The sequence below is a fragment of the Trematomus bernacchii genome, unplaced genomic scaffold (genome assembly GCF_902827165.1).
Source record: "Trematomus bernacchii unplaced genomic scaffold, fTreBer1.1, whole genome shotgun sequence".
In the NCBI taxonomy this organism is placed as follows: domain Eukaryota; kingdom Metazoa; phylum Chordata; class Actinopteri; order Perciformes; family Nototheniidae; genus Trematomus; species Trematomus bernacchii.
This window is the reverse complement of record NW_022987727.1, coordinates 35,757-62,953: the sequence shown is the minus strand read 5'-3', so window position 1 is coordinate 62,953 and position 27,197 is coordinate 35,757. Positions and strand designations below refer to the sequence as shown.

Genomic DNA, 27,197 nt, shown 5'->3' with positions numbered 1-27,197 from the left:
TATTTGCATATGGCAGCACCTAATACACTGTTTAAACAAATTGCATATCCTGTTCTGCAGCAGGACACTCAAGTGGTAATTGTGTGATGACGTGTTATTGTTGTGTGCTCTATGCTTTGGTGAAGGGTGGGGTACTTAGCAGGAGAGCTTGTGAAAGCTCTGAAGGAAAAGCAGGATCTCAACATCACTGACAGACAGTGGCGGCGCCAGGGTATGGCTGGGGTAGGCTACAGCCATACCAAGAAATGGCTCAGCCCCACCTTAGCCCCACCATGAAAAGTGATGCAAATTCAATTAAATAATAAGCGAAATGCTAAATGTTGAGAACACGGATTGCGAAAATATACGGGTCGTGTCCACAGCACACAAACTGATCCTGCTGTAACAACAAGTGCACGTTACTGATGCAATATGGTTGAGACCATTCGGGCTTATGCTATAAGAGGGTGAGGAAATTAAAACCTGGAAGGTGAGAAATTATTATTCTTAAGGGTCTTAAGCATGTTTTCTCTTCAGTGATTGTTATGTTAAATGTTTGTTTCCTTGTATTGTGTCTTAATATTTGCCCCTGTTTGATGTTGCAAATGGAGCTGCTATGATGCAGGAAAAATGTCAGATTTGATCTGACAATAAAATATAATCTTACCTGATCACACATGCAATATTTAACGTTAAGTGCGGAATTGCCTTTAATTAATATGTTGTATTTTGTTGCTTTTTTCAGTCAACCTCTCCACAGCTTTAATCAAATATCATGTGGTGCGACCAAATATCATGTGGTGCGACCAAATATCATGTGGTGCGACCAAATATCATGTGGTGCGACCAAATATCATGTGGTGCGACCAAATATCATGTGGTGCGACCAAATATCATGTGGTGCGACCAAATATCATGTGCTGCGACCGTTTTAGAGTGATAATTATGATTAAAATAGGTCATACATTGTCAGTTCTTATGCTTTAATATTCATTTGAGGATTTATATACTTATAGTACTTTACTTTAGACTCATTATGAATAATTTCTATGCAACTTTATTCGTCTTTGAAAGAATTGTTAGGGTTATGGTTAATATATCATGAAACTAGAGCAATTCATTACATTATTGTAATCATTATGAATGAATGTTTATTTATTTATTTTTAACTGTTTTATTCTATTTGAACAGATGCCACTGTCAAGTAAAATAAAAAGCGCTTGCCATAGGCAGCGTGTTAATTCTGACCCTGCAGCAAGAGCTGAGAACCTTGCAAGGAGAAGAGAAAGGTATGTTGTGTTGTTGCTTTTCCTTTTTTGTTAACATCTATCAACCATCCGAGATAAAATAGGCTATTTATCATAGATAAATGGCATGATGCTATACATTTGTTTATTTATATATGTTTCAGCTACCAGAGAAGGAAACAGCAGGGAAAGATTCCATAAGTTAAGGCAAGTGAGCTGTCAGAGAGAGAGAGAAAGAAACAGAGAGAGAAATGGAGGGCTGCATCCAGTACTTACAGGGAAAGGAACAATATGGCAAACCCTTTGCTTGACCTTACACCACCATGTATGGAGAACTTTTCAGATGTAGAACAAGAACAGCCAGAAAATGCAGGACAAGCTATGGTGGACCCAATACCCCTAAATGAAACTTGTAATCCCCCATCATCTTCCACACCAGAGGAAAAGAAGAAAGTTACTACATCTTCTGCAGAAAGGCGTTGCAAAAAACTTCAGAAAGAGAAGTATAAAATACAAAAGCAGGTGTTACATCTTAGAAAAGAGCTTGCAAAAATGAGAAGACCTAAAGAAACATTTCGGAAGAGTGGAAAGAGGTTAATGGCAAGAGAGAGAGTGGGCTTAAGTGGGGAAAAAGCAAAAAGGGCCCAACAAATCAGCTGAGAGAGAGCAAGCTGTTGTCCATTTTTTGTCCAGAGACAAAAACAGTCGTCTGTTGCCAGGGAAAAAAGACACTATCATGAAAAACAAAAAGAAAATGCAAAGGAGGGTTTTAACCAAGCCCCTCACTGAGCTCCATGCCCAGTACAAAAAAGAGGTCAAAGAGCATCTCTCAATGTCATACAGACAATTTGTGAGGAGGCGGCCTTTTTACATCACAGAGCCAACACATAGAGATTGAGAAACATGTGTGGAACATGAGAATGTCCGCCTCTTGGTTAACCTGTTAAGCCCTGAGCCTGTTTTTCAGGTCTCAGGTTCGAAAATGACATTCCCAGAACAAATGACCATATATTCCCTTCTAAAAGGGTTAAATTAATAATCTTTTTTCTCAAAGTAATGATAAACCTGTGAGTTGGATGTAGAAAAGTCAGAATCAATATAGATGTTTTTTATTTTAAAGAAAATTCAGATTTTACATAGTAAAAAACTATAAATTATATAGTCCGTCCAAAAATTCTTTTTTACTAATAGTGAAAATTACCCTTGGATGATGGGTTAGTAGACTAAAAGCTTTAGGAATCCAAAGTACAACATATAATAAGTACCCTATATCAAGATTGATGCAAAACAAGTGACATTTGACCTTTTTAGAGAGATTTAGCAAAAAGAAACCACTTCTGGGGTCATTTGGGTGGATTTTCCATATCTCTGGCCCCCCTTGCTCGATTTTGATGGTTGACACCTCTTTCTGACCGTTAGAGCCAATAGAATCGAAGGGGGAGTCCCCCACACACACACGTTGTGAAGATAAAATGTGGGGGCTTCGCGCATGTAATTTTCAATCAGAGTGAACCTATCTCTAGCTCTGACATCTGGAAACGGAAAAGCAGTTTTAATGCTTATGGATTATCAGAAATAATTTCAAAGGGACACAGACACATTAGTTTAACCTATGGATTAACTTCAGCAGCGTTTTTATCGTTTTAATGCCATTGAAGACCACTTTGGAGAGACTACAGAGCCAAGGTAAAAATGTTAGCATTTTTAGCTACCTAGCGTCACCTGTTTTGATGTCCGTTTTTGCTTATAACGTCGCAAATACGTATAATTCAGTGGTAATGTCGGTGTCAATAGATTCTGTGTCACCTCACGATGTGAATCGATGTGTTGGATGTGGTCGTTGCTAATTCAGAGGCTCAGTGTTAGCATTGTGGGTTTTCTTTTGAAAAAAAAAAAAAATGATCAGTTAGATGAGTTTCTTCCTGTTACATGGATATAAAACATTCATAGTTTTATTAAATGAACATGCCCTCAGACACTTTTTCCTGCAAGATGTTGCGGCAGTGCCCCGGTACCGGGGGTCTCTCGGGCTTAACAGGTTTGCTACTAGAGGGTTGCTTAAAACAACCAGCATCTCAGAATTGTTGAGTATGATTGTGTGTGATCGTAAAAATAAAGCATGCATGGACCGCAAATGTCCCACTTGCTGCTTTGAAGAAACAGAAATTCCTGAGACAGAGTGTGGCAAAGTTTCTTGGGATCAATGGGAGCGCGTCACATCAACAAAAGGAGAGAAAAACTTTGCAAATGTTTTAAAGCAGACATACACAGGGACAATCCAGACAACAGAGTTGTTCCAGAAAAAGCTTGAGCCATTCATCAATTTAATTGGATACACCAAACAGAACAGTTTTGTGACCTCAAACTAAATCTCACTGACACTGAAGCAGTTCTACACATAGATTTTTCAGAGAACTATTCATGTAAGATGAGTACTGAAATACAGGCCTACCATTTTGGAGGCAGCAGAAAGCAAGCCACATTACACACTGCTGTACTCTCCACAGTCAATGGCACTAAGTCATATGCCACACTGTCGGACAACCTCCGCCATGATGAGCAGGCAGTGTGGGCCCACCTGGAGCCCATACTGAAAGAGCTTCGGACAACCTGCCCCCAGATTACAGTATTACATGTAATCAGTGATGGGCCCTGTACACAGTACAGGAACAAAGCAGACTTTTACTTCCTCAGCACTGTTCCCTTCCTTTCTAATTTCAAGTTACATGGAACTACTCTGAAGAGTCGCATGGAAAGGGAGCCCCAGATGGCATTGGTGGTGCGGTTAAGAGAGATGCAGATCTTTATGTCCAAAGAGGGGGCGACCTACAGACTCCACTGGATGTTTATGAGATGCTTGCAAAAAAAGCTATTACCTTCCATTGGATAAGCGAAGAAATCATTGAAAAATATGATGAGCTGATTCCAGGCAAATTGGCAACAGTGAAGGGCACTTTAAAGATTCACCAGGTGTTGTCTGTAGAAGCTGGTAAAATAAGTCACAGGCAGGTTTCATGCTTTTGCACACATGCAGAAATGAAGCCATGCTCATGTTACCAGCCACAACTGGTAGACATGAGGAACACCGAGATTTGGTAAGCACTCCTAATCCACCAAGGCAACCTGCCAGTGTAAAAGACCTCAGTGGAAAGTTTGTGATTGTTACCTATGATGAACTTCCCTATATAGGTCAGGTCCTTGAGGTTGTGGAAGAAGTGGTCCAGGTTAGCTGCATGCGGCAGTCAGGTGAAAATAATTTATTCATGTGGCCACAAATTCTTGACATCATTTTTCTACGATAGGAAAGATGTTCAATCTATCATCGCAGAACCTGAGCCAACAACCTCACGATTCTCTAAATTGAGCAGCCAAGATTGGGTAGAGTTCAATAGTGCCTGGGGTTGCAGAAAGGCCTGAACATAGGCAATCCTGTAACCCATTTGAAGCAAGGGTAATAATAATATCAAATTAAATGTTGGTTCATATTGTGCACTTCACTTAAATCTGTAAAGTAAAACATTACATGATTTGTTAATACATGGTTTTTAACAATGTTATATCCTACTAAAAGTCATACTTTTTTTGTTAAATGAAATGCTTTTGGTAAAAAGTCATACATTTGTACTGCTTTAAATGTATTGTTTTCTAAATGTTTGAGATAAAATGTATTTCAAAAATGTTTATTGTTTATTATTTATACTAGCACCATTCTTCAGTAAAGATAGTTGCAGCTCTGCTCTTGGTAATGCTGATATACTTGTCTTTCTTTATTTACATGCAGTGTGGACCGACTGTCCCGTCACAGTATCTTGATGAATCTGAAGTTTTGGAAAATTGAAGTTAAACCTGAAAAAATAAAGAAAACACTTCCTGGCTCTCCTTGGTTCATACTGATTGAAGGTGATCGAGAAATTTGATCAAGTGAGTAGTGACTTAACGACTTAAAAGTGAATAAGGATGCATTATGCACAATTGGGCCATATATGCAGTTTTTAGAGCCCTGTTTAATATTATAAACCAATCTAAGTGCAAATGTGATCATTTTAAATCAGCTTTAATTAAGAATCACTGTTTAATACCATATTATTGCTATTTGAAATGTAATTTTAGGTGTGATTTAGGGATTTAAAATATTTAGTGGTGTTTGTTTAAGATATCTATCGTGTGAATTAATGTGGTAACTTGATTAGATATTATTTTCAATTGTATTCATGTTTGATTAAAGATTGTTTTGGGTGTATGTCTTTGTTTTTAATCTATCAATATGAAATCAATATCGTTACTATTACCATTATATATTACTATTCATACTGTAGTTATACAATATAGCTTGCTTCCTTCAATGTAACCATCTGTATGAATGTGGTTATATTTTTGTTTATGGTCATGGTGTGAAAATGTTGTGATTTGTCCAACATAATAATTCAGCAGCGATATGAATTCTGTTGCTTATTCAATTCTTCAACAAGTATCACGAGGACAGATTCTTTTTTTTTGCACCACTCTGAGGTAATTCATCTAAGGGAATATTTGAAGAAGCGTATCTCACACAGTCACACACTTCAATATCCATTTAATACCAAACATCTACTGATACATAACTCACTCTATTAGAGCTGCAACTATTAACCAAAGTGAAGCTAGCATTTACAATTTCCCTGAAGCCCTTTTCATTTAATGCACTTAGTTTGCTTCCTCAACGTGTCTATATTGCAAAACTACCTCTGCTTTATTTCTATATAGGATGCTCATTGCAGGGTTGGGCTATATGACAATATATGTAAAATGTAGCGTGAGACGATGTTAATCTTCCTGCCGTATTGTTTTATGATATTTCCCTATAATTATGACTGGTTTAATTGGACCATCAATCAGGGTGATAATCCTGGATTTAAAACTTACTATGTTATTCATTTCACTGGATGTGTCAAAACAGATGATCCTAACTATTTTATCAATAAACAATTCATAGAATATATATCATATATTATAAAAAATACAAACCAAAAGAATAGTGTCAATATTGCCTACCCATACTATTGTATTGCCTTACTTCTACTGTTTTGTTGTTAATTTGGAGTTTTCCCTTATACAAAATGAGGGCCTAGAGACGATAAGGGAGTATTATGCATGTTACCTTCAAACCAGGTTATACAGTATGAGCAGTGTATTTCAATGTCATGTTACTTTATACTTCATTACATTTTTAAATCAAATACTGAATTTTTTACTCCTCAACATTTTTCGACAGCTTTAGTTGCTAGTAACTTTGCAGATTCAGAAAATGTAAACAAAATATATAAAAGAAACTAGTAAATGATAATGGATTACGTCAGCTGGCAATACATAAAGCACAGTTTCCAGCTGCAACATGAATCATTAAAGACTATCAGCAGATATACTGATATACAGATTTATACTGTAAAGAGCTATTCTGCATAATAAGTAATTTCACTTTGTACTTAAAGGTCCCCTAATATACTGTTTTTCATCAATATATTATGGGTCTCAGATATATACAAAACATGTCTCTGAAGTGTTTGGCTCCAAATACCAAACATATCATATATTGTAGCATCCCATAATCCCCTCTGTTTCAGCCCTGTTTCAAAAGTGCTTATTCTCTGTCTGTTACTTCAGATGAAAATAAGGAGCCACTCCCCACGCCCCTCTGAGAGATATTTGGTTAAAAAGAACACAATGGTGCTCTAGGAGGAGATTCAGGTGATAAGGGGGGGGGTTGCACAAGCCAAAAAAATCGTTATGACATTATAAAGTGGCCAAAATCTGATCAGGTTATTTTCAGACAGGTTTTTTTATATAAATGGATCAGGACAAAAGGAGAGCAAATCTTTTTTCCTGAAACTTTCAGAATCTCTTTACACAGAGGGGACACATGTTTATGTATAAAAGACATTAAGAAGTGGATTTTTCCTAATAGGTGACGTTTAACTTGGCGATTTACCACTGGGTCCTGTCGCGTGTCGATGCTCTTCGCTCCCTCAACACGTGTGTTTCAATGATCCCTCCATTCATACTTTATCACAATAGTTCTACACACAGGAATATCGTTTTTAAAAACGCCGGCACTGCATGTCCTCCATCGTCGTCACTGAACGTAATCCGGGGTTTTGGCGTCACTTCTCTGGCCTCATTTGCTGCACTATATTTGGCTCCACCTTCCACGTGCTACCCCATTGCGTCAAGTTCTCTACAAGCAGCAAACAAGTGACCGGAAGCGAAGTGTTGAAATAAAATCATAAAACAGATTGAGGTTTGCGTTCACTCAAGGTGATCAACAGCTTAGGTCAGCATTTATTTATTTGTATTTATTTTTTTGACAGTCGTGAAGTAAAAAACTGTGATTTATTAATGTTCACAAATAGGCTATAAATGATTGTGATAAGCAAGTATGTGTTACTGTTTTTTTTACAGCAGCAGCCGGTCATGCTGGACCCAAACCAACACTTTTATATTAAAAGACTTATAAGCCGACCAAAGTTTTATTTCTTTTGAATTATACGATAATTGTTAAAATTACTATTAAAAATGTTTACTGGAAATCCAAAAAATGAAATAGGAACATTATTGTATTTAATACTTATATATGTTACCCATACATTTCAAGGCTTTTATTAGTCATACGTTCATAGCTAGAGTGTAGTTATGACGATGAAAATCTTAGGTCCCAGGCTCCACCAGCAGTGCAACACAATAAAACAGGAAAACAGAAAACATAGTGCAAGTAAATACAAAAAGAAAAATAGTAAAATACTGAAATAGTGCAATAAGAGTCTATATACAATGATTGGAATATGAAATAATAGATACATAATTTCTAAGTAGCAGCCAGATGAATGTTATGGATGTTGTTTCAAGTTCAGGTATTTAATAGTCTTATGGCCTGTGGGATGAAGCTGTCCCTGAGTCTGGTGGTTTTAGTCCTGGTGCTGTGGTACCACCTGCCAGACGGCAGCAGACAGAACAGTTTGTGGCTGGGGTGGTGGGGGTCTTTTGTAATCCTGAGGGCTTTCTTCTTACTTGGGAGTAAAGATCCTCCATGAATGGCAGCTCCGTCCTGATGTTCTGTGCAGTTTTCACCACCCTCTGTAAAGCCTTACGATTGAGGGCGGTGCCGCTGCCGTACCAGGCCGTGATGCAGCCAGTCAGGATACTCTCTATGGTGCACCTGTGGAAGTTGCAGAGTATCCTGGAGTCCATGTTGAACCTCCTCAGCCTGCGGAGGAAGAAGAGCCGCTGTCGAGCTGTTTTGGTGATGGTGTTTGTGTGATGAGTCCAAGTCAGGTCCTCACTGATTTGTTTGCACTTCGTTGTTTTGTCACCTATTTGCCTCACATGTCTTTAAAGGGGACATACCATGAGATCTTTTATACATAATAGGTGTTTTTATAAGTGCCAACCAAGCCACAAATCATACAAACCAGAACATTGTAGTGGGCTGCCTTGGTCAGAAAACATGAGATTCAACAAGCCACTCAGATGTATCCCCCCCTTCTGATGTCACATGCAAGCTCATTCAAATATAATTTTGAGAACTACCATTGCTATTTTTTCTGCAAGCCAATCAGAGCAAACTAGGCTTTTTTGGAAGGGGACGTGTAAAGACAGGCACTAAAGTGGAGAATGTAAAAAGAGAGCATGAGATCCTTTATTTTTTTATATGAAAGCATGTCGATTTGTTGTTGAAGAAGCGTTTATTTCTTTATTTTCCCTTTAAACCCTGAACCTTTTTCCTTTTAGCTCTGAATCCTGGTCCTAACCCCTGTCCCCTCACACTCAGACAGTGGAAAATAAATTCAGTTATATCATCTTGATGACGCTGAGAAAAGCAGCCACCAGTAAGATACCATTTATGTCCTTTTTTTATCGAGGCTTCTGAGGTTATCAACAACTACAGTGTAACAAAGTGATATCTGCACAGAGCTTATTCAAACCTCCATCGATGACCTCCAAACCAGAACATATTTGCTAATAATACAAATTAAGAGCTGATTTTTTTTTTATTGATCTTGATCCCATTGTGTACATTGTATAAGCGAAGGAGAATGTCTCACATGATGCCTAGAGATAGAATTATCTTTCTCTGAAACTTTTAGACACATGTATTGTCACAGCTTAGAAAAAACCCAACAGCATGCAAGTACCGATTGTATTATGTTTAACCTATTTGTGGGATACAAAACATTCTGAGAAAAAAGTTGAGAAAATGTTCATAACATTTTTTTTTTTACTTGGCCTTTTTGGGTAGTTGGCCAAAAGTACCAGTGTAAAAAAGCAACAAAGATTAAGTGTGTGAACCTCATGGATTACCAACTACCTCACGGACAGACCACAGTACGTCCGGCTGGGCAGTGTGCTGTCTGATGTGGTGGTTGGTAGTATTGGAGCCCCACAGGGGACTTTGCTGTCTCCTTTCCTGTTCACCTTATACACCTCTGACTTTCAATACAACTCAGAGTCATGCCACCTGCAGAAGTTTTCGGATGACTCTGCAGTGGTAGGGTGTATAAGGGATGGACGGGAGGAGGAGTACAGAGCGCTGGTGGGTGATTTTGTTGAGTGGACTGGAAGAAATCATCTGCTTCTGAATGTGGCCAAGACCAGAGAGATGGTCATTGATTTCAGGAGGAAGAGGACATCTCCTCCTCTGCCCCTGTGCATTCTAGGAGAGGATGTGGCAGTTGTGGAGGTCTACAAGTACCTGGGAGTGCACTTAGACAATGGGCTGAACTGGAGGATCAACACTGACGCTGTGTACAAGAAGGGGATGAGCCGACTCTATTTTCTAGTTTTGTTTTATTGTAAAATGCCTTTTATGCTGCTGTAACAAAAACAATTTCCCAATTTGGGATCAATAAAGTACGATCTATCTATCTATCTATCTATCTATCATACAAAAAGACATTATATTAACAATTGGAGAAAGCTATCACAACTGGTAATAAGTGTTTTCTGACATTGTTACAGATGTACCATTTGTAGTTTTAATAAATGCTTAATTTGACTATTTAAACATTATCGCAAAACTCTAAGGGCAAATCCCAATATTAATATCATTATTACCTCTATATGCGTTTATTAAAAACAATTGAGTTTGACATTAAATTCTCCTCTATTGGTCATCTAGCAGCGCCTTGAATCCACACTACTGTGATGGTGGTGAAAGAAGTATTCAGATGTATTCAAAAGATGTTCAACAACTATTTCATTTTCTAATGCTAAATCGATCATTTACTGCTAACATGATAGACACTTTGGACTTGTTTGAGAGCTTGAATAACAACTGACAAGTGAACAAATGCATGGATGAAATGTTGATGTGTGGTTCAGTTGCCTCTATATGCATTGAATAAAAACAATTGAGTTATATATTAAATTCTCCTCTAATGGAAATGTGTCACCTGGGAGCACCTTGAATCTACTGTGATACAGAGCTGGAAGAAGTATTCAGATGTTTTACCTAAGTAACTAAACAGCAAAGTGAAGGCACTTTACTTTACATTTAATATTCGCAATATGAACTCAAAGTACCAAACTACCAAACGAGCCAAATAGCCAGCTTGGAGCAGGCTATTTGGTTTGTCCTTGAGCCTCCCACAACCGCTTTGAACACTCAATTGGGTATGTCCAATGCGTGGATGTTATCCAAAATCAATATTAAGTGAAGACTTGTTTGCTGTAAATGAACTGTATTTGCATATGGCAGCACCTAATACACTGTTTAAACAAATTGCATATCCTGTTCTGCAGCAGGAGACTCAAGTGGTAATTGTGTGATGACGTGTTATTGTTGTGTGCTCTATGCTTTGGTGAAGGGTGGGGTACTTAGCAGGAGAGCTTGTGAAAGCTCTGAAGGAAAAGCAGGATCTCAACATCACTGACAGACAGTGGCGGCGCCAGGGTATGGCTGGGGTAGGCTACAGCCATACCAAGAAATGGCTCAGCCCCACCTTAGCCCCACCATGAAAAGTGATGCAAATTCAATTAAATAATAAGCGAAATGCTAAATGTTGAGAACACGGATTGCGAAAATATACGGGTCGTGTCCACAGCACACAAACTGATCCTGCTGTAACAACAAGTGCACGTTACTGATGCAATATGGTTGAGACCATTCGGGCTTATGCTATAAGAGGGTGAGGAAATTAAAACCTGGAAGGTGAGAAATTATTATTCTTAAGGGTCTTAAGCATGTTTTCTCTTCAGTGATTGTTATGTTAAATGTTTGTTTCCTTGTATTGTGTCTTAATATTTGCCCCTGTTTGATGTTGCAAATGGAGCTGCTATGATGCAGGAAAAATGTCAGATTTGATCTGACAATAAAATATAATCTTACCTGATCACACATGCAATATTTAACGTTAAGTGCGGAATTGCCTTTAATTAATATGTTGTATTTTGTTGCTTTTTTCAGTCAACCTCTCCACAGCTTTAATCAAATATCATGTGGTGCGACCAAATATCATGTGGTGCGACCAAATATCATGTGGTGCGACCAAATATCATGTGGTGCGACCAAATATCATGTGCTGCGACCGTTTTAGAGTGATAATTATGATTAAAATAGGTCATACATTGTCAGTTCTTATGCTTTAATATTCATTTGAGGATTTATATACTTATAGTACTTTACTTTAGACTCATTATGAATCATTTTTATGCAACCTTATTCGTCTTTGAAAGAATTGTTAGGGTTATGGTTAATATATCATGAAACTAGAGCAATTCATTACATTATTGTAATCATTATGAATGAATGTTTATTTATTTATTTATTTTTAACTGTTTTATTCTATTTGAACAGATGCCACTGTCAAGTAAAATAAAAAGCGCTTGCCATAGGCAGCGTGTTAATTCTGACCCTGCAGCAAGAGCTGAGAACCTTGCAAGGAGAAGAGAAAGGTATGTTGTGTTGTTGCTTTTCCTTTTTTGTTAACATCTATCAACCATCCGAGATAAAATAGGCTATTTATCATAGATAAATGGCATGATGCTATACATTTGTTTATTTATATATGTTTCAGCTACCAGAGAAGGAAACAGCAGGGAAAGATTCCATAAGTTAAGGCAAGTGAGCTGTCAGAGAGAGAGAGAAAGAAACAGAGAGAGAAATGGAGGGCTGCATCCAGTACTTACAGGGAAAGGAACAATATGGCAAACCCTTTGCTTGACCTTACACCACCATGTATGGAGAACTTTTCAGATGTAGAACAAGAACAGCCAGAAAATGCAGGACAAGCTATGGTGGACCCAATACCCCTAAATGAAACTTGTAATCCCCCATCATCTTCCACACCAGAGGAAAAGAAGAAAGTTACTACATCTTCTGCAGAAAGGCGTTGCAAAAAACTTCAGAAAGAGAAGTATAAAATACAAAAGCAGGTGTTACATCTTAGAAAAGAGCTTGCAAAAATGAGAAGACCTAAAGAAACATTTCGGAAGAGTGGAAAGAGGTTAATGGCAAGAGAGAGAGTGGGCTTAAGTGGGGAAAAAGCAAAAAGGGCCCAACAAATCGGCTGAGAGAGAGCAAGCTGTTGTCCATTTTTTGTCCAGAGACAAAAACAGTCGTCTGTTGCCAGGGAAAAAAGACACTATCATGAAAAACAAAAAGAAAATGCAAGGGAGGGTTTTAACCAAGCCCCTCACTGAGCTCCATGCCCAATACAATAAAGAGGTCAAAGAGCATCTCTCAATGTCATACAGACAATTTGTGAGGAGGCGGCCTTTTTACATCACAGAGCCAACACATAGAGATTGAGAAACATGTGTGGAACATGAGAATGTCCGCCTCTTGGTTAACAAACTTGCTACGAGAGGGTTGCTTAAAACAACCAGCATCTCAGAATTGTTGAGTATGATTGTGTGTGATCGTAAAAATAAAGCATGCATGGACCGCGAATGTCCCACTTGCTGCTTTGAAGAAATAGAAATTCCTGAGACAGAGTGTGGCGAAGTTTCTTGGGATCAATGGGAGCGCGTCACATCAACAAAAGGAGAGAAAAACTTTGCAAATGTTTTAAAGCAGACATACACAGGGACAATCTGGAAGTTAACAGAGTTGTTCCAGAAAAAGCGTGAACATATAGCCATTCATCAATTTAATTTGATACACCAAACAGAACAGTTTCTTGACCTCAAACTAAATCTCACTGACACTGAAGCAGTTCTACACATTGATTTTTCAGAGAACTATAAGATGAGTACTGAAATACAGGCCTATCATTTTGGAGGCAGCAGAAAGCAAGCCACATTACACACTGCTGTACACAGTCAATGGCACTAAGTCATATGCCACACTGTCGGACAGCCTCCGCCATGATGAGCGGGCAGTGTGGGCCCTCCTGGAGCCCATACTGAAAGAGCTTCGGGCAACCTGCCCCCAGATTTCCCTGAAGCCCTTTTCATTTAATGCACTTAGTTTGCTTCCTCAACGTGTCTATATTGCAAAACTACCTCTGCTTTATTTCTATATAGGATGCTCATTGCAGGGTTGGGCTATATGACAATATATGTAAAATGTAGCGTGAGACGATGTTAATCTTCCTGCCGTATTGTTTTATGATATTTCCCTATAATTATGACTGGTTTAATTGGACCATCAATCAGGGTGATAATCCTGGATTTAAAACTTACTATGTTATTCATTTCACTGGATGTGTCAAAACAGATGATCCTAACTATTTTATCAATAAACAATTCATAGAATATATATCATATATTATAAAAAATACAAACCAAAAGAATAGTGTCAATATTGCCTACCCATACTATTGTATTGCCTTACTTCTACTGTTTTGTTGTTAATTTGGAGTTTTCCCTTATACAAAATGAGGGCCTAGAGACGATAAGGGAGTATTATGCATGTTACCTTCAAACCAGGTTATACAGTATGAGCAGTGTATTTCAATGTCATGTTACTTTATACTTCATTACATTTTTAAATCAAATACTGAATTTTTTACTCCTCAACATTTTTCGACAGCTTTAGTTGCTAGTAACTTTGCAGATTCAGAAAATGTAAACAAAATATATAAAAGAAACTAGTAAATGATAATGGATTACGTCAGCTGGCAATACATAAAGCACAGTTTCCAGCTGCAACATGAATCATTAAAGACTATCAGCAGATATACTGATATACAGATTTATACTGTAAAGAGCTATTCTGCATAATAAGTAATTTCACTTTGTACTTAAAGGTCCCCTAATATACTGTTTTTCATCAATATATTATGGGTCTCAGATATATACAAAACATGTCTCTGAAGTGTTTGGCTCCAAATACCAAACATATCATATATTGTAGCATCCCATAATCCCCTCTGTTTCAGCCCTGTTTCAAAAGTGCTTATTCTCTGTCTGTTACTTCAGATGAAAATAAGGAGCCACTCCCCACGCCCCTCTGAGAGATATTTGGTTAAAAAGAACACAATGGTGCTCTAGGAGGAGATTCAGGTGATAAGGGGGGGGGTTGCACAAGCCAAAAAAATCGTTATGACATTATAAAGTGGCCAAAATCTGATCAGGTTATTTTCAGACAGGTTTTTTTATATAAATGGATCAGGACAAAAGGAGAGCAAATCTTTTTTCCTGAAACTTTCAGAATCTCTTTACACAGAGGGGACACATGTTTATGTATAAAAGACATTAAGAAGTGGATTTTTCCTAATAGGTGACGTTTAACTTGGCGATTTACCACTGGGTCCTGTCGCGTGTCGATGCTCTTCGCTCCCTCAACACGTGTGTTTCAATGATCCCTCCATTCATACTTTATCACAATAGTTCTACACACAGGAATATCGTTTTTAAAAACGCCGGCACTGCATGTCCTCCATCGTCGTCACTGAACGTAATCCGGGGTTTTGGCGTCACTTCTCTGGCCTCATTTGCTGCACTATATTTGGCTCCACCTTCCACGTGCTACCCCATTGCGTCAAGTTCTCTACAAGCAGCAAACAAGTGACCGGAAGCGAAGTGTTGAAATAAAATCATAAAACAGATTGAGGTTTGCGTTCACTCAAGGTGATCAACAGCTTAGGTCAGCATTTATTTATTTGTATTTATTTTTTTGACAGTCGTGAAGTAAAAAACTGTGATTTATTAATGTTCACAAATAGGCTATAAATGATTGTGATAAGCAAGTATGTGTTACTGTTTTTTTTACAGCAGCAGCCGGTCATGCTGGACCCAAACCAACACTTTTATATTAAAAGACTTATAAGCCGACCAAAGTTTTATTTCTTTTGAATTATACGATAATTGTTAAAATTACTATTAAAAATGTTTACTGGAAATCCAAAAAATGAAATAGGAACATTATTGTATTTAATACTTATATATGTTACCCATACATTTCAAGGCTTTTATTAGTCATACGTTCATAGCTAGAGTGTAGTTATGACGATGAAAATCTTAGGTCCCAGGCTCCACCAGCAGTGCAACACAATAAAACAGGAAAACAGAAAACATAGTGCAAGTAAATACAAAAAGAAAAATAGTAAAATACTGAAATAGTGCAATAAGAGTCTATATACAATGATTGGAATATGAAATAATAGATACATAATTTCTAAGTAGCAGCCAGATGAATGTTATGGATGTTGTTTCAAGTTCAGGTATTTAATAGTCTTATGGCCTGTGGGATGAAGCTGTCCCTGAGTCTGGTGGTTTTAGTCCTGGTGCTGTGGTACCACCTGCCAGACGGCAGCAGACAGAACAGTTTGTGGCTGGGGTGGTGGGGGTCTTTTGTAATCCTGAGGGCTTTCTTCTTACTTGGGAGTAAAGATCCTCCATGAATGGCAGCTCCGTCCTGATGTTCTGTGCAGTTTTCACCACCCTCTGTAAAGCCTTACGATTGAGGGCGGTGCCGCTGCCGTACCAGGCCGTGATGCAGCCAGTCAGGATACTCTCTATGGTGCACCTGTGGAAGTTGCAGAGTATCCTGGAGTCCATGTTGAACCTCCTCAGCCTGCGGAGGAAGAAGAGCCGCTGTCGAGCTGTTTTGGTGATGGTGTTTGTGTGATGAGTCCAAGTCAGGTCCTCACTGATTTGTTTGCACTTCGTTGTTTTGTCACCTATTTGCCTCACATGTCTTTAAATGGGACATACCATGAGATCTTTTATACATAATAGGTGTTTTTATAAGTGCCAACCAAGCCACAAATCATACAAACCAGAACATTGTAGTGGGCTGCCTTGGTCAGAAAACATGAGATTCAACAAGCCACTCAGATGTATCCCCCCCTTCTGATGTCACATGCAAGCTCATTCAAATATAATTTTGAGAACTACCATTGCTATTTTTTCTGCAAGCCAATCAGAGCAAACTAGGCTTTTTTGGAAGGGGACGTGTAAAGACAGGCACTAAAGTGGAGAATGTAAAAAGAGAGCATGAGATCCTTTATTTTTTTATATGAAAGCATGTCGATTTGTTGTTGAAGAAGCGTTTATTTCTTTATTTTCCCTTTAAACCCTGAACCTTTTTCCTTTTAGCTCTGAATCCTGGTCCTAACCCCTGTCCCCTCACACTCAGACAGTGGAAAATAAATTCAGTTATATCATCTTGATGATGCTGAGAAAAGCAGCCACCAGTAAGATACCATTTATGTCCTTTTTTTATCGAGGCTTCTGAGGTTATCAACAACTATAGTGTAACAAAGTGATATCTGCACAGAGCTTATTCAAACCTCCATCGATGACCTCCAAACCAGAACATATTTGCTAATAATACAAATTAAGAGCTGATTTTTTTTTTATTGATCTTGATCCCATTGTGTACATTGTATAAGCGAAGGAGAATGTCTCACATGATGCCTAGAGATAGAATTATCTTTCTCTGAAACTTTTAGACAAATGTATTGTCACAGCTTAGAAAAAACCCAACAGCATGCAAGTACCGATTGTATTATGTTTAACCTATTTGTGGGATACAAAACATTCTGAGAAAAAAGTTGAGAAAATGTTCATAACATTTTTTTTTTTACTTGGCCTTTTTGGGTAGTTGGCCAAAAGTACCAGTGTAAAAAAGCAACAAAGATTAAGTGTGTGAACCTCATGGATTACCAACTACCTCACGGACAGACCACAGTACGTCCGGCTGGGCAGTGTGCTGTCTGATGTGGTGGTTGGTAGTATTGGAGCCCCACAGGGGACTTTGCTGTCTCCTTTCCTGTTCACCTTATACACCTCTGACTTTCAATACAACTCAGAGTCATGCCACCTGCAGAAGTTTTCGGATGACTCTGCAGTGGTAGGGTGTATAAGGGATGGACGGGAGGAGGAGTACAGAGCGCTGGTGGGTGATTTTGTTGAGTGGACTGGAAGAAATCATCTGCTTCTGAATGTGGCCAAGACCAGAGAGATGGTCATTGATTTCAGGAGGAAGAGGACATCTCCTCCTCTGCCCCTGTGCATTCTAGGAGAGGATGTGGCAGTTGTGGAGGTCTACAAGTACCTGGGAGTGCACTTAGACAATGGGCTGAACTGGAGGATCAACACTGACGCTGTGTACAAGAAGGGGATGAGCCGACTCTATTTTCTAGTTTTGTTTTATTGTAAAATGCCTTTTATGCTGCTGTAACAAAAACAATTTCCCAATTTGGGATCAATAAAGTACGATCTATCTATCTATCTATCTATCTATCATACAAAAAGACATTATATTAACAATTGGAGAAAGCTATCACAACTGGTAATAAGTGTTTTCTGACATTGTTACAGATGTACCATTTGTAGTTTTAATAAATGCTTAATTTGACTATTTAAACATTATCGCAAAACTCTAAGGGCAAATCCCAATATTAATATCATTATTACCTCTATATGCGTTTATTAAAAACAATTGAGTTTGACATTAAATTCTCCTCTATTGGTCATCTAGCAGCGCCTTGAATCCACACTACTGTGATGGTGGTGAAAGAAGTATTCAGATGTATTCAAAAGATGTTCAACAACTATTTCATTTTCTAATGCTAAATCGATCATTTACTGCTAACATGATAGACACTTTGGACTTGTTTGAGAGCTTGAATAACAACTGACAAGTGAACAAATGCATGGATGAAATGTTGATGTGTGGTTCAGTTGCCTCTATATGCATTGAATAAAAACAATTGAGTTATATATTAAATTCTCCTCTAATGGAAATGTGTCACCTGGGAGCACCTTGAATCTACTGTGATACAGAGCTGGAAGAAGTATTCAGATGTTTTACCTAAGTAACTAAACAGCAAAGTGAAGGCACTTTACTTTACATTTAATATTCGCAATATGAACTCAAAGTACCAAACTACCAAACGAGCCAAATAGCCAGCTTGGAGCAGGCTATTTGGTTTGTCCTTGAGCCTCCCACAACCGCTTTGAACACTCAATTGGGTATGTCCAATGCGTGGATGTTATCCAAAATCAATATTAAGTGAAGACTTGTTTGCTGTAAATGAACTGTATTTGCATATGGCAGCACCTAATACACTGTTTAAACAAATTGCATATCCTGTTCTGCAGCAGGAGACTCAAGTGGTAATTGTGTGATGACGTGTTATTGTTGTGTGCTCTATGCTTTGGTGAAGGGTGGGGTACTTAGCAGGAGAGCTTGTGAAAGCTCTGAAGGAAAAGCAGGATCTCAACATCACTGACAGACAGTGGCGGCGCCAGGGTATGGCTGGGGTAGGCTACAGCCATACCAAGAAATGGCTCAGCCCCACCTTAGCCCCACCATGAAAAGTGATGCAAATTCAATTAAATAATAAGCGAAATGCTAAATGTTGAGAACACGGATTGCGAAAATATACGGGTCGTGTCCACAGCACACAAACTGATCCTGCTGTAACAACAAGTGCACGTTACTGATGCAATATGGTTGAGACCATTCGGGCTTATGCTATAAGAGGGTGAGGAAATTAAAACCTGGAAGGTGAGAAATTATTATTCTTAAGGGTCTTAAGCATGTTTTCTCTTCAGTGATTGTTATGTTAAATGTTTGTTTCCTTGTATTGTGTCTTAATATTTGCCCCTGTTTGATGTTGCAAATGGAGCTGCTATGATGCAGGAAAAATGTCAGATTTGATCTGACAATAAAATATAATCTTACCTGATCACACATGCAATATTTAACGTTAAGTGCGGAATTGCCTTTAATTAATATGTTGTATTTTGTTGCTTTTTTCAGTCAACCTCTCCACAGCTTTAATCAAATATCATGTGGTGCGACCAAATATCATGTGGTGCGACCAAATATCATGTGGTGCGACCAAATATCATGTGGTGCGACCAAATATCATGTGCTGCGACCGTTTTAGAGTGATAATTATGATTAAAATAGGTCATACATTGTCAGTTCTTATGCTTTAATATTCATTTGAGGATTTATATACTTATAGTACTTTACTTTAGACTCATTATGAATCATTTTTATGCAACCTTATTCGTCTTTGAAAGAATTGTTAGGGTTATGGTTAATATATCATGAAACTAGAGCAATTCATTACATTATTGTAATCATTATGAATGAATGTTTATTTATTTATTTATTTTTAACTGTTTTATTCTATTTGAACAGATGCCACTGTCAAGTAAAATAAAAAGCGCTTGCCATAGGCAGCGTGTTAATTCTGACCCTGCAGCAAGAGCTGAGAACCTTGCAAGGAGAAGAGAAAGGTATGTTGTGTTGTTGCTTTTCCTTTTTTGTTAACATCTATCAACCATCCGAGATAAAATAGGCTATTTATCATAGATAAATGGCATGATGCTATACATTTGTTTATTTATATATGTTTCAGCTACCAGAGAAAGAAACAGCAGGGAAAGATTCCATAAGTTAAGGCAAGTGAGCTGTCAGAGAGAGAGAGAAAGAAACAGAGAGAGAAATGGAGGGCTGCATCCAGTACTTACAGGGAAAGGAACAATATGGCAAACCCTTTGCTTGACCTTACACCACCATGTATGGAGAACTTTTCAGATGTAGAACAAGAACAGCCAGAAAATGCAGGACAAGCTATGGTGGACCCAATACCCCTAAATGAAACTTGTAATCCCCCATCATCTTCCACACCAGAGGAAAAGAAGAAAGTTACTACATCTTCTGCAGAAAGGCGTTGCAAAAAACTTCAGAAAGAGAAGTATAAAATACAAAAGCAGGTGTTACATCTTAGAAAAGAGCTTGCAAAAATGAGAAGACCTAAAGAAACATTTCGGAAGAGTGGAAAGAGGTTAATGGCAAGAGAGAGAGTGGGCTTAAGTGGGGAAAAAGCAAAAAGGGCCCAACAAATCGGCTGAGAGAGAGCAAGCTGTTGTCCATTTTTTGTCCAGAGACAAAAACAGTCGTCTGTTGCCAGGGAAAAAAGACACTATCATGAAAAACAAAAAGAAAATGCAAGGGAGGGTTTTAACCAAGCCCCTCACTGAGCTCCATGCCCAATACAATAAAGAGGTCAAAGAGCATCTCTCAATGTCATACAGACAATTTGTGAGGAGGCGGCCTTTTTACATCACAGAGCCAACACATAGAGATTGAGAAACATGTGTGGAACATGAGAATGTCCGCCTCTTGGTTAACAAACTTGCTACGAGAGGGTTGCTTAAAACAACCAGCATCTCAGAATTGTTGAGTATGATTGTGTGTGATCGTAAAAATAAAGCATGCATGGACCGCGAATGTCCCACTTGCTGCTTTGAAGAAATAGAAATTCCTGAGACAGAGTGTGGCGAAGTTTCTTGGGATCAATGGGAGCGCGTCACATCAACAAAAGGAGAGAAAAACTTTGCAAATGTTTTAAAGCAGACATACACAGGGACAATCTGGAAGTTAACAGAGTTGTTCCAGAAAAAGCGTGAACATATAGCCATTCATCAATTTAATTTGATACACCAAACAGAACAGTTTCTTGACCTCAAACTAAATCTCACTGACACTGAAGCAGTTCTACACATTGATTTTTCAGAGAACTATAAGATGAGTACTGAAATACAGGCCTATCATTTTGGAGGCAGCAGAAAGCAAGCCACATTACACACTGCTGTACACAGTCAATGGCACTAAGTCATATGCCACACTGTCGGACAGCCTCCGCCATGATGAGCGGGCAGTGTGGGCCCTCCTGGAGCCCATACTGAAAGAGCTTCGGGCAACCTGCCCCCAGATTTCCCTGAAGCCCTTTTCATTTAATGCACTTAGTTTGCTTCCTCAACGTGTCTATATTGCAAAACTACCTCTGCTTTATTTCTATATAGGATGCTCATTGCAGGGTTGGGCTATATGACAATATATGTAAAATGTAGCGTGAGACGATGTTAATCTTCCTGCCGTATTGTTTTATGATATTTCCCTATAATTATGACTGGTTTAATTGGACCATCAATCAGGGTGATAATCCTGGATTTAAAACTTACTATGTTATTCATTTCACTGGATGTGTCAAAACAGATGATCCTAACTATTTTATCAATAAACAATTCATAGAATATATATCATATATTATAAAAAATACAAACCAAAAGAATAGTGTCAATATTGCCTACCCATACTATTGTATTGCCTTACTTCTACTGTTTTGTTGTTAATTTGGAGTTTTCCCTTATACAAATGAGGGCCTAGAGACGATAAGGGAGTATTATGCATGTTACCTTCAAACCAGGTTATACAGTATGAGCAGTGTATTTCAATGTCATGTTACTTTATACTTCATTACATTTTTAAATCAAATACTGAATTTTTTACTCCTCAACATTTTTCGACAGCTTTAGTTGCTAGTAACTTTGCAGATTCAGAAAATGTAAACAAAATATATAAAAGAAACTAGTAAATGATAATGGATTACGTCAGCTGGCAATACATAAAGCACAGTTTCCAGCTGCAACATGAATCATTAAAGACTATCAGCAGATATACTGATATACAGATTTATACTGTAAAGAGCTATTCTGCATAATAAGTAATTTCACTTTGTACTTAAAGGTCCCCTAATATACTGTTTTTCATCAATATATTATGGGTCTCAGATATATACAAAACATGTCTCTGAAGTGTTTGGCTCCAAATACCAAACATATCATATATTGTAGCATCCCATAATCCCCTCTGTTTCAGCCCTGTTTCAAAAGTGCTTATTCTCTGTCTGTTACTTCAGATGAAAATAAGGAGCCACTCCCCACGCCCCTCTGAGAGATATTTGGTTAAAAAGAACACAATGGTGCTCTAGGAGGAGATTCAGGTGATAAGGGGGGGGGTTGCACAAGCCAAAAAAATCGTTATGACATTATAAAGTGGCCAAAATCTGATCAGGTTATTTTCAGACAGGTTTTTTTTATATAAATTGATCAGGACAAAAGGAGAGCAAATCTTTTTTCCTGAAACTTTCAGAATCTCTTTACACAGAGGGGACACATGTTTATGTATAAAAGACATTAAGAAGTGGATTTTTCCTAATAGGTGACGTTTAACTTGGCGATTTACCACTGGGTCCTGTCGCGTGTCGATGCTCTTCGCTCCCTCAACACGTGTGTTTCAATGATCCCTCCATTCATACTTTATCACAATAGTTCTACACACAGGAATATCGTTTTTAAAAACGCCGGCACTGCATGTCCTCCATCGTCGTCACTGAACGTAATCCGGGGTTTTGGCGTCACTTCTCTGGCCTCATTTGCTGCACTATATTTGGCTCCACCTTCCACGTGCTACCCCATTGCGTCAAGTTCTCTACAAGCAGCAAACAAGTGACCGGAAGCGAAGTGTTGAAATAAAATCATAAAACAGATTGAGGTTTGCGTTCACTCAAGGTGATCAACAGCTTAGGTCAGCATTTATTTATTTGTATTTATTTTTTTGACAGTCGTGAAGTAAAAAACTGTGATTTATTAATGTTCACAAATAGGCTATAAATGATTGTGATAAGCAAGTATGTGTTACTGTTTTTTTTACAGCAGCAGCCGGTCATGCTGGACCCAAACCAACACTTTTATATTAAAAGACTTATAAGCCGACCAAAGTTTTATTTCTTTTGAATTATACGATAATTGTTAAAATTACTATTAAAAATGTTTACTGGAAATCCAAAAAATGAAATAGGAACATTATTGTATTTAATACTTATATATGTTACCCATACATTTCAAGGCTTTTATTAGTCATACGTTCATAGCTAGAGTGTAGTTATGACGATGAAAATCTTAGGTCCCAGGCTCCACCAGCAGTGCAACACAATAAAACAGGAAAACAGAAAACATAGTGCAAGTAAATACAAAAAGAAAAATAGTAAAATACTGAAATAGTGCAATAAGAGTCTATATACAATGATTGGAATATGAAATAATAGATACATAATTTCTAAGTAGCAGCCAGATGAATGTTATGGATGTTGTTTCAAGTTCAGGTATTTAATAGTCTTATGGCCTGTGGGATGAAGCTGTCCCTGAGTCTGGTGGTTTTAGTCCTGGTGCTGTGGTACCACCTGCCAGACGGCAGCAGACAGAACAGTTTGTGGCTGGGGTGGTGGGGGTCTTTTGTAATCCTGAGGGCTTTCTTCTTACTTGGGAGTAAAGATCCTCCATGAATGGCAGCTCCGTCCTGATGTTCTGTGCAGTTTTCACCACCCTCTGTAAAGCCTTACGATTGAGGGCGGTGCCGCTGCCGTACCAGGCCGTGATGCAGCCAGTCAGGATACTCTCTATGGTGCACCTGTGGAAGTTGCAGAGTATCCTGGAGTCCATGTTGAACCTCCTCAGCCTGCGGAGGAAGAAGAGCCGCTGTCGAGCTGTTTTGGTGATGGTGTTTGTGTGATGAGTCCAAGTCAGGTCCTCACTGATTTGTTTGCACTTCGTTGTTTTGTCACCTATTTGCCTCACATGTCTTTAAATGGGACATACCATGAGATCTTTTATACATAATAGGTGTTTTTATAAGTGCCAACCAAGCCACAAATCATACAAACCAGAACATTGTAGTGGGCTGCCTTGGTCAGAAAACATGAGATTCAACAAGCCACTCAGATGTATCCCCCCCTTCTGATGTCACATGCAAGCTCATTCAAATATAATTTTGAGAACTACCATTGCTATTTTTTCTGCAAGCCAATCAGAGCAAACTAGGCTTTTTTGGAAGGGGACGTGTAAAGACAGGCACTAAAGTGGAGAATGTAAAAAGAGAGCATGAGATCCTTTATTTTTTTATATGAAAGCATGTCGATTTGTTGTTGAAGAAGCGTTTATTTCTTTATTTTCCCTTTAAACCCTGAACCTTTTTCCTTTTAGCTCTGAATCCTGGTCCTAACCCCTGTCCCCTCACACTCAGACAGTGGAAAATAAATTCAGTTATATCATCTTGATGATGCTGAGAAAAGCAGCCACCAGTAAGATACCATTTATGTCCTTTTTTTATCGAGGCTTCTGAGGTTATCAACAACTATAGTGTAACAAAGTGATATCTGCACAGAGCTTATTCAAACCTCCATCGATGACCTCCAAACCAGAACATATTTGCTAATAATACAAATTAAGAGCTGATTTTTTTTTTATTGATCTTGATCCCATTGTGTACATTGTATAAGCGAAGGAGAATGTCTCACATGATGCCTAGAGATAGAATTATCTTTCTCTGAAACTTTTAGACAAATGTATTGTCACAGCTTAGAAAAAACCCAACAGCATGCAAGTACCGATTGTATTATGTTTAACCTATTTGTGGGATACAAAACATTCTGAGAAAAAAGTTGAGAAAATGTTCATAACATTTTTTTTTTTACTTGGCCTTTTTGGGTAGTTGGCCAAAAGTACCAGTGTAAAAAAGCAACAAAGATTAAGTGTGTGAACCTCATGGATTACCAACTACCTCACGGACAGACCACAGTACGTCCGGCTGGGCAGTGTGCTGTCTGATGTGGTGGTTGGTAGTATTGGAGCCCCACAGGGGACTTTGCTGTCTCCTTTCCTGTTCACCTTATACACCTCTGACTTTCAATACAACTCAGAGTCATGCCACCTGCAGAAGTTTTCGGATGACTCTGCAGTGGTAGGGTGTATAAGGGATGGACGGGAGGAGGAGTACAGAGCGCTGGTGGGTGATTTTGTTGAGTGGACTGGAAGAAATCATCTGCTTCTGAATGTGGCCAAGACCAGAGAGATGGTCATTGATTTCAGGAGGAAGAGGACATCTCCTCCTCTGCCCCTGTGCATTCTAGGAGAGGATGTGGCAGTTGTGGAGGTCTACAAGTACCTGGGAGTGCACTTAGACAATGGGCTGAACTGGAGGATCAACACTGACGCTGTGTACAAGAAGGGGATGAGCCGACTCTATTTTCTAGTTTTGTTTTATTGTAAAATGCCTTTTATGCTGCTGTAACAAAAACAATTTCCCAATTTGGGATCAATAAAGTACGATCTATCTATCTATCTATCTATCTATCATACAAAAAGACATTATATTAACAATTGGAGAAAGCTATCACAACTGGTAATAAGTGTTTTCTGACATTGTTACAGATGTACCATTTGTAGTTTTAATAAATGCTTAATTTGACTATTTAAACATTATCGCAAAACTCTAAGGGCAAATCCCAATATTAATATCATTATTACCTCTATATGCGTTTATTAAAAACAATTGAGTTTGACATTAAATTCTCCTCTATTGGTCATCTAGCAGCGCCTTGAATCCACACTACTGTGATGGTGGTGAAAGAAGTATTCAGATGTATTCAAAAGATGTTCAACAACTATTTCATTTTCTAATGCTAAATCGATCATTTACTGCTAACATGATAGACACTTTGGACTTGTTTGAGAGCTTGAATAACAACTGACAAGTGAACAAATGCATGGATGAAATGTTGATGTGTGGTTCAGTTGCCTCTATATGCATTGAATAAAAACAATTGAGTTATATATTAAATTCTCCTCTAATGGAAATGTGTCACCTGGGAGCACCTTGAATCTACTGTGATACAGAGCTGGAAGAAGTATTCAGATGTTTTACCTAAGTAACTAAACAGCAAAGTGAAGGCACTTTACTTTACATTTAATATTCGCAATATGAACTCAAAGTACCAAACTACCAAACGAGCCAAATAGCCAGCTTGGAGCAGGCTATTTGGTTTGTCCTTGAGCCTCCCACAACCGCTTTGAACACTCAATTGGGTATGTCCAATGCGTGGATGTTATCCAAAATCAATATTAAGTGAAGACTTGTTTGCTGTAAATGAACTGTATTTGCATATGGCAGCACCTAATACACTGTTTAAACAAATTGCATATCCTGTTCTGCAGCAGGAGACTCAAGTGGTAATTGTGTGATGACGTGTTATTGTTGTGTGCTCTATGCTTTGGTGAAGGGTGGGGTACTTAGCAGGAGAGCTTGTGAAAGCTCTGAAGGAAAAGCAGGATCTCAACATCACTGACAGACAGTGGCGGCGCCAGGGTATGGCTGGGGTAGGCTACAGCCATACCAAGAAATGGCTCAGCCCCACCTTAGCCCCACCATGAAAAGTGATGCAAATTCAATTAAATAATAAGCGAAATGCTAAATGTTGAGAACACGGATTGCGAAAATATACGGGTCGTGTCCACAGCACACAAACTGATCCTGCTGTAACAACAAGTGCACGTTACTGATGCAATATGGTTGAGACCATTCGGGCTTATGCTATAAGAGGGTGAGGAAATTAAAACCTGGAAGGTGAGAAATTATTATTCTTAAGGGTCTTAAGCATGTTTTCTCTTCAGTGATTGTTATGTTAAATGTTTGTTTCCTTGTATTGTGTCTTAATATTTGCCCCTGTTTGATGTTGCAAATGGAGCTGCTATGATGCAGGAAAAATGTCAGATTTGATCTGACAATAAAATATAATCTTACCTGATCACACATGCAATATTTAACGTTAAGTGCGGAATTGCCTTTAATTAATATGTTGTATTTTGTTGCTTTTTTCAGTCAACCTCTCCACAGCTTTAATCAAATATCAT

The 27,197-nt window shown here is 38.3% G+C and overlaps 2 long non-coding RNA genes across 2 annotated transcripts in view; one reads left to right on the top strand and one right to left on the bottom strand.

Annotated features, from left to right (window-relative positions):
• LOC117494098 overlaps nt 1-27,197 on the bottom strand; it is an 86,280-nt gene that overhangs the window by 36,749 nt on the left and 22,334 nt on the right. The window lies entirely within an intron of this gene.
• LOC117494099 lies at nt 449-4,783 on the top strand. Its single transcript, XR_004557048.1, has 3 exons — nt 449-469; nt 1,171-1,268; nt 4,529-4,783. It is a non-coding gene; the product is annotated as an uncharacterized LOC117494099 (long non-coding RNA).